The sequence below is a fragment of the Staurois parvus genome, unplaced genomic scaffold, assembly GCF_062004578.1.
Source record: "Staurois parvus isolate SC_StPar_1 unplaced genomic scaffold, SC_StPar_1.0 ptg000970l, whole genome shotgun sequence".
Taxonomy (NCBI): domain Eukaryota; kingdom Metazoa; phylum Chordata; class Amphibia; order Anura; family Ranidae; genus Staurois; species Staurois parvus.
In genome coordinates, this window is record NW_028318766.1 from 1,018,403 (window position 1) to 1,026,967 (window position 8,565).

At 44.8% G+C, this 8,565-nt stretch overlaps 1 protein-coding gene across 1 annotated transcript in view; it reads right to left on the bottom strand.

Annotated features, from left to right (window-relative positions):
• The window catches only part of LOC149441589 (low-density lipoprotein receptor-related protein 5-like), a 202,042-nt gene extending 194,675 nt beyond the window's left edge, over positions 1-7,367 (bottom strand). Inside the window, exon 1 of the mRNA XM_089657151.1 lies at positions 6,992-7,367. The gene's annotated coding sequence lies outside the window, so the exon portion shown is untranslated. The remainder of the gene's footprint in view (positions 1-6,991) is intronic.
• Between the last annotated feature and the right edge of the window lie 1,198 nt (positions 7,368-8,565).

Sequence of the window (8,565 nt, forward strand, 5' to 3'; positions counted from 1 at the left end):
TCTATAGCGCCGTCAATTTACGCAGCGCTTTACATATATATTGTACCTTCACATCAGTCCCTAACCCTCAAGGGGTGTACAATCTAAGGTCTCTAACTCACATTCATACATACACATACTAGGGACAATTTTAGACAGGATCCAATTCACCTACCAGCATGTCTTTGGAGTGTGGAAGGAAACCGGAGTACCCGGAGGAAACCCACGCAGGCACAGGGAGAACATGCAAACTCCAGGCAGGTGGTGCCGTGGTTGGGATTCAAACCAATGACCCTAGTACCGCCATGGTGCTAACCATTTAGCCACTGTGCTGCCCACATTTGTGTCTAGATCTGAATTGGATGCGTCATCTGGTACTTCGAGAGAGGGTGGTAGGAAATTAAAATCATTGTAGAAATTACTACATCAAGGTCAATTGACCAACTCTTGGAGAGTAAAACATCCAAGAGAAAGACTACACCTTCTTCTCTCCAGTACATGTAACGTACTCAAGACTGGATTATATTTTGATTGAACAGAGACAACTGGAGTTGCTGGTTAGCTCCAATATAGAGGTAATGTCTATCTCTGATCATGCTCCTGTCACAACGAGACTTCGGGTTGGAGTGGAGCAGGGTTGGGTTTAGATATGCTTCAATCCTGTAAATGTTCAAGCTCCATGTAAAAAAAAAAAAAAAACCATACCTACTTAGTACATTATTTCATAGGTTTGATTGAACAATAGCCAATATGCAAGGCAACTGGACAGTTGTAGTAGTGGTCATACACTGCCCAGTCCCACACTTGACTGAACAATCTGAACGAATGCTCAGATGAGGACTGGCTGTGCTATGAAAGGAACTTCTAACAATCAGATCTTATTAGAACAAGCACTACATGATAGGACCAGCCCATATTATGAAACATATTGAAACACAAGATACACTGCGTTGAAAATAGGAAGTCTAGGACAGGAAGATCATTGCTGACGTTGGAGAGATGTCTTTCTATTAAATTTTGAACTCCTAAAACAGAATCCATTGTTCAATACATGACAGTCAAACCGTCAAATTCTGTAAAGAAATGTAAGCTGGAGCTGGCTTCCAGGAAACAGGAATTTATGTACATTTATTTCATTACAAATGTCCGCTATAAATATCCTATCCTTCACTGTCTGTGGCAACAGCTATTACACTAAATTGCATGCACAGCCAGATCCATAGTCCAAGCTGTGACTTTTCTGAGGGGACAAGTTCGTTTTTCAGTTTTAAAGCATACAAAGTCTTCTTAGGTGTTCACACTGTCATAAATATGCATTTAAATCTTCCTAAATGATGAATTTCATGCTGTGAAATGTAATATACAACCTTCGCAGCTTCAACTTCCAATGACAAAAAAAGTATTCAATGTCTTTACTTGCATGGCAGGTCCATTAGAATAGCTCTTGCTAATCTCATGAATATAGCTTGCTTTTAAAGTGTTACTAAACCCACAACAGTAAAATCAGTCTGTATATGCAGAAAGGCATGCTTGTTATACTCACTGTGGAACTTAAGGAGTTAATCCTCCGCATTGTGTAAAAAGGCTGTTTTGATTCTGTCTTCTCTGATCCTCCCCTTCTACTGTTTCCAATCCATCTGCTGATAGTACAGAACTCTTGGAGTCACTCGGCACATGCTCAGTATACTGTGTATGGCTAGAGAGTTCTGTTTTTTCTTTGGGAGAGTGCATGTGATCAGCACAGGGCCAATCAGCACTGTCCAAACATAGGGTCAGGGGTCATGCAGCCCCACAGGACAGTCAGAGCAGAATGAAAAATCCTTCTACAAGATTAACCCGTGCTCAGCTTGACACTGATAGAAGTCACAAGACTTCTATATACTGGTTATGAGAAAAGGTATTTAGCAGTTTATATTTGCTAAAATAATTGCATTTCCATATTCTGTGTACTGTGGGAGACCAGATATAGTGAATGCAGAGTCCTGGGTTTAGTACCACTTTAATGTCTCTGGGTTAGACAGTAACAATGGAAGTTCTTGTACAGGTAGTTAACGTGTTACTAAACCCAGGACCCTGCATTCACTATATCTGGTCTCCCACAGTATACAATACATGGAAATGGAATTATTGTAGTAAATATAAACTGCTAAATACCTTTTTTCATCAGCAGTTGGAGCAGTCTTGTGACTTCTACTAGTGTCCAGCAGAGCATTGGTAAAGCTTGTAGGACTTTTCTTTCTGCTCTAGGAGGATGCAGAACCCCTGAGCACTGTCAGGACAGTGCTGATTGGTTCTGTGCTGACAGCATGCACTCTCCAAAGAAAAAAAAAAACCTCTCTAGCAATGCACACTAAACTGAGCATGTGCAGAGTTTCTCCACATAGGTCATGTCCTTTCAGGAGATAGGAGGGGGACACTGGAAGAATGCAGAGGACCAGATAAGTCAAGATCAAAACAGCACTTTTACACAATGCAGATGATTAACCCTTTAGGTTCCACAGTGAGTATAACAAGCATGCTTTACTGCATATGCACTGATTTTACTGTTGTGGGTTTAGTAACACTGTAACCGCATGCCTGCTTCCCTATAGCAGAAATACTGCTACAGGGCGGCAGGGCTGCGCAAAATCACGCGTGTGTGTGTGTGTGTATATATATTTGCATGCCCAGGTAGGGGGCACGTGATCACTGTATTAGTGTCATTGGAGATGTCAGTGACAGTCAGTTCCCTCCCAGTGTCAGAATGCCCGTCGTAGTCCCGCTATAAATCACTGATTGCCTCCATTACTAGGAAAAGAAAAAAAAATTATTCCAGTATATATACCGCCATTTGTAGATGCTATAACTTTCACGTAAACCAATTTACACCCATTGGGATTTTTTTTTAGCAAAGACATGTAGTAGAATACATTCTGGCCTAAATTTATGACGAAGTTTGATTTAATTTTTTTATTGGACGTGTTTTATGGCAAAAAGTAAAAAATGTTTTCTTTTGTGCATTCAAAATTGTCAGTCTTTTTTTGTTTGTAGCGCAAAACATAAAAACCACAGAGATGATCAAACACCACTGAAAGAAAGCTCTATTTGTGGGGGGAAAAAAAGGACATATTTCATTTATGTACAGCGTTGCATGACCGTGCAACACCGTATCAAAAAAAAATGGTCTGGTCAGGACGGGGGGGAAGGGGGGTAAATCCTCTGGAGCGCAAGTGGTTAAAGTCCACACAAAAGTTCATTTTAAAGATGCAGTATGGACAAAAACTATTCTATACATTTAAGGGCTCTTGAATACTGCCGTACAGAATAAGATACATCTGTTATTGAGGTGCCCAGAAGCTGGCACCGGCATTTACATGCACATGTTCAAAGAAGTATTTTTCAAAATGTATTATTTATATTTAGAAATATACACACATCTGCAATTAAAACGCAAGTGCTGACAGTTACTCACGTAAAGCCTTAAACAGCTTTTTTTTTTTTAAACCTTGCTCTTTCCTTTACTCCTGGGGTCAAAACATTGCAATTTACAGAAGCTCCAGTAATACAATTAACACCCAATCTGACTTCCTCTGGAGTTTTAACACACATAAGTGTGAAATCTGCATCCTGGTGTTTCTCACACAAAGAATAAGATTGCCTATTATATCCAGAGATACTCAGCAACATCACAAACATAAGATACACCCTAGGGTCCTTAGCTCCAATCTCATCCAGGAATCTACCTTCATGGAGTGTGCATGTTCTACCAGTGGTCATGCAGGTTTCCTCCAGCTTCTATACTCCAAAGACAAGAGAGTAGGTTATTTGAGAGGGAGAAGGGAGAGAGAGAGAGGGGGGGGGTGAGAGAGAGGGCTGGAGGGAGAGAGAGAGAGAGAGAGAGAGGGCTGGAGGGAGAGAGAGAGGGGGGGCTGGAGGGAGAGAGAGAGAGAGAGAGAGGGCTGGAGGGAGAGAGAGAGAGAGGGCGGGAGAGAGAGGGGGGAGAGGGATGGAGGGAGAGAGAGGGGGGAGAGAGGGAGAGGGGGGAGAGAGGGAGAGGGGGGAGAGAGGGAGAGGGGGGAGAGAGGGAGAGGGGGGAGAGAGGGAGGGGGGGCGAGAGGGGGGGGAGAGGGGAGAGTGGGGGGAGAGGGGGCGAGAGGGGGGGGAGAGGGAGAGTGGGGGGAGAGGGGGGGAGGGGGCGAGAGGGGGGGGAGAGGGAGAGTGGGGGGAGAGGGGGGGAGGGGGCGAGAGGGGGGGAGAGGGAGAGTGGGGGGGAGAGGGAGAGTGGGGGGAGAGGGGGGGAGGGGGGGAGGGGGGAGAGGGAGAGGGGGGGAGAGGGAGAGGGGGGGAGAGGGAGAGGGGGGGAGAGGGAGAGAGGGGGAGAGGGAGGGGAGAGAGAGGGGGAGAGGGAGGGGAGAGGGAGGGGGGGAGGGGGGAGGGGAGGGGAGGGGGGGGAGGGGAGAGGGAGGGGGGAATGAGAGAGGGAGGGAATGAGAGAGGGAGGGAATGAGAGAGGGAGGGAATGAGAGAGGGAGGGGGAGAGGGAGGGAATGAGAGGGGGGGGGGAGAGGGGGGGGGGAGAGGGGAGGGAGGGAGAGAGGGAGGGGGAGAGAGAGGGGGAGGTGGGAGGGAGGAGGGAGGGGGGAGGGAGGAGGGAGGGGGAGGGGGGAGGGAGGGGGAGGGGGGAGGGAGGGGGAGGGGGGAGGGGGGAGAGGAGGGGGAGAGGGGGGGGAGAGGAGGGGGAGAGGGGGGGAGAGGAGGGGGAGGGGGGGGAGAGAGGTCTGGGAGAGAGGGGGGGAGAGAGGGGGGGAGAGAGGGGGGGAGAGAGGGGGGGAGAGAGGGGGGAGCGGGGGGAGAAAGGGGGGGAGAGCGGGGGGAGAAAGGGGGGGAGAGCGGGGGGAGAAAGGGGGGGAGAGAGGGGGGAGCGGGGGGAGAGAGAGGGGGGGAGAGAGAGGGGGGGAGAGAGGGGGGGAGCGGGGGGAGCGGGGGGGGAGCGGGGGGAGCGGGGGGAGAGAGGGGGGAGCGGGAAAAAGGAAAATTATGTCCTTTTTCCCCCACAAATAGAGCTTTCTTTTGGTGGTTTTTGATCACCTGTTTTTTATTTTTTGCGGTATAAACAAAAAAAAAATTTTTTTTGAGTGTATTTTTTTTTTTTACTTTTTGCCAAAAAACATATCCAGTAAAAAAAGTGCAGAAAAATACAAAGCAGCATGTCCTTGCTGGCAGGAGAGAGACCTGTGTTTACACACAGGTCTCTCCCGTCAGCTTTACCTGACGACCGCCGGGTGCAGGTGGGGAATCGCAGGCTGGGACCCGGTGATTGACACCCCTAGCCACCAACGGCAGAGTGAGTAGGGTGATACTATTCATTCTATTTATTTTGGTAGGAGCCTGGAAAGCATTGCACCCCCAATCAGCAGATTGTGGGTGTAATGCAGGGCTCATGCAGACTGTCAGTATAAATTGTTTGCTTGTACCTCGTACAGGTAGGCAGTTACACACCGATAGGAAGAAGCAATGAACTACCACGGCACTCACTAGTGCCCTGGTAGTTCATTGAGAACTACAAGCTGCCAGCTCACACTCCCGTTTTTTTTAAATTGTGACAGTGGGTGCATGGAGAAGATCCCTGACTTGCTGATACAATGGGGGGGAAATCGGTGTGAGGCTGCAGGAGTGGGAACATGTTACATGTTCCACCCAAAAAAACAGGTGGAACATGTTCCCAAAAGTGAAATCATCATTTAATACAAGCAGAGAGAGAGAGGGAAAAAGAGACAACTACACAACACAGATTCTTTAACCACTTCCAGACCGGACACTTTTACCCCCTTCCTGACCAGGGCAATTTTCAGCTTTCAGCGCTATCACACTTTGAATGACAATTGCGCAGTCATGCAACACTGTACCCAAATTAATTTTTTTACCATTTTTTTGAGACAGATAAAGCTTTATTTTGGTGGTATTTATTCACCACTGGGATTTTTATTTTTTTTTGCTATGTAATGAAAAAGTCCAAATATTTTGAACAAAAGTGTTTTTTTTTATAAAATTTTGCAAATAAATAATATTTCATCATACATCTTTGCCAAAATGTATTCCGTTATATTTTTTAGCAAAAAAAACAAAAAAAAACAAAATTAGTTTACAACCAAAAATTATAATTTTTTAAAATTTTTTTTTACATTTTTATTTTATTTTTTTATATTATTTTTTTTTTTTTTTTTTGTTTTTTACATACTGTCACCCTAGCAGTACAGTGTCACCATGGTGACACTGTACTACTTGTGGGGGGTGATGAAGATTTTTTTTTTTTTACCGATTGCTTTTTATACCCATATAGGATGTAAAAGCAATCATTTCTCTTTCTCTCTGTGTGCATTCCTGCACTCATTGAGAAATACTGAGTGAGCTGTGATTGGTCACAGCTTGTCACATGGTACAAGGCTGTTGTGAATAGCCCCATGTGACCTCTGTGATCAATCACAGAATTCACACGTAGTAAGCAATGATGTCACAAGTGACATCTTGCTTACTACTTTTGCATGTGATCACTGATTGGCCAATCAGTGATCACATGATCGGGACCTCGTACAGAGGTCCCGTCCGACGATCGGTGTTTCACTGTGTCCGGAGGACACAGCGGGCACCGGATCGCGGTGCTGCGCGCTCCCAGGGAGCGCGCACAAGCAGGGTGCGGGGAGGCCGTTTATAGACGGCCACCCGACCCTGCACTGCCACCGTCCGGCTGTTTATATACAACGGCCGGTCGGGAAGTGGTTAAGCAGACCCAAACACCCCATAGTTAAGGAGGCCTCTAAAATCCAGGGACAATGCATTACAAAAATATAAGATGAAGGTGAACTATCTCAACTCACTAACTGTAGCATACCTGCAGTGTTTTGCCAGATAGCACAAGAAGTTCACTCACTGGCTTGACTTGTTCCCTAAAAACTCCTTTTTAACATGTAAGTCTATGCTAGGTAAAGATGAACACACTTTACAGAAAGTTTGCAGTAAATAAATAAAAATGTACCCATGAGCAGGATCCAAGGCTATGGCTCTGGGCTGATCCAGATCTTGCCAAAAGAGGACTTTTCTTAATGTGCCATTGAGGTTAGCAACCTCTATCCGGTTGGTTTCAGAGTCCGTCCAATAAAGTTTCTTGCCAATCCAGTCACAAGCCAGACCATCTGGGGACACCAGGCCAGAGATGATGACATGTTGCAAGCTCTTGCTCTGATTATATGAGATTCCCTTTATCGACTCTTCACTGACATCGGTCCAATAGATGAGCCCTTGAGAATAAAAAAAGTCCACAGCCGCTGCATCTTCCAAGCCACTCACCACTACTGTGGAATCCAATTTTGTGCCACCAGCATCAACTAATCTGACATCTCGACGATTGGCAAAACAACAATAATGGAGATGCTGAAAAGATAAAGAACAAGCACATATCAGATTTGTTAGCCATTAAATTAAACGGCAGCTCTAAACCCATTCACTAAAACCCTATGTGAACTTTACAAGTTAGTGTCATTTCTAAAGTTTCTTTCAAATTTTAAAAACATGCAGCTTTCATTATAATATCGGATGATCCTGCCATAAAAGTAACGTTTAGGCACCAACTGCTGGGGTGACAACAGTCTTCGATTTTTTTGCCTGTGTTTCACCATGTCACATGATTCAGTGGTGACTACAAGCAGCCATGGTGACACTCATTGTGCAATCATGGTTCACCATCATTATTAGAAAACTGCCCATGACCCTTTATCCCTGAATTGTCTATAAACGCTGGTACCACTCAGTACAGTGTCCAGCCACAGATTGCCATAAACGTTGACAGTATGCCTGCAGTGTGGCTGGCACTAAAATGCTGCGAGGGACACACTGCAAGCTGCAGCATGTGCAGGAGGATGTTCAGGTCACATCAGTTTGAACATCTGTCAGTAGATCTAGAAGGATGACTTCATTTTATATCAAACTTACATCCATTTATATATAAAACACAAAAAACCTGCACTTGGATGTAACCACACTCTAAATTCAAGAAAGCATTAGAGTAAGAAAAAGCAGCTTGCACACAAAAGGCAAATTTAAAAGTGAATAACAAAATGCATTAAAATATCAACATATCAAGTCCAAATAAATCCTCAAATAAAAGACAGGTTGCAGGAGAAGATTCTGGTATCATAAACCATCACCAAACACACAAATAAATAAGCCCCTTACCGGACGTTCAGACTGTATAATATTGGTCAATATGCGCAGTACATAAGGAATCAATGAGACAGGTAATTTTTCACCAAAAATCCTCCTTAAAAAGGTGATGAAATGTTTCAAACCGAAAATATGGCTGCCGTCCTTCCAGAACGTGGTGACGTCACACGCCGAAGCTCCAGCCAACGCGTTTCGTCATCAGGGGCCAAATTTTCGGTTTGAAATATTTCACATTCAATGTTGGTTGTTTTAATGTTTGATGTATGTAGATCCTTTATTAAATTTGTCAAAACATTACTGAAATACTACACTATGAGTTGCTTTTGTTTTATATCCCTTATTTGAATATTGGATAGGAATTTTTACAGCTTTTGAAGATCTTTAAAGAGG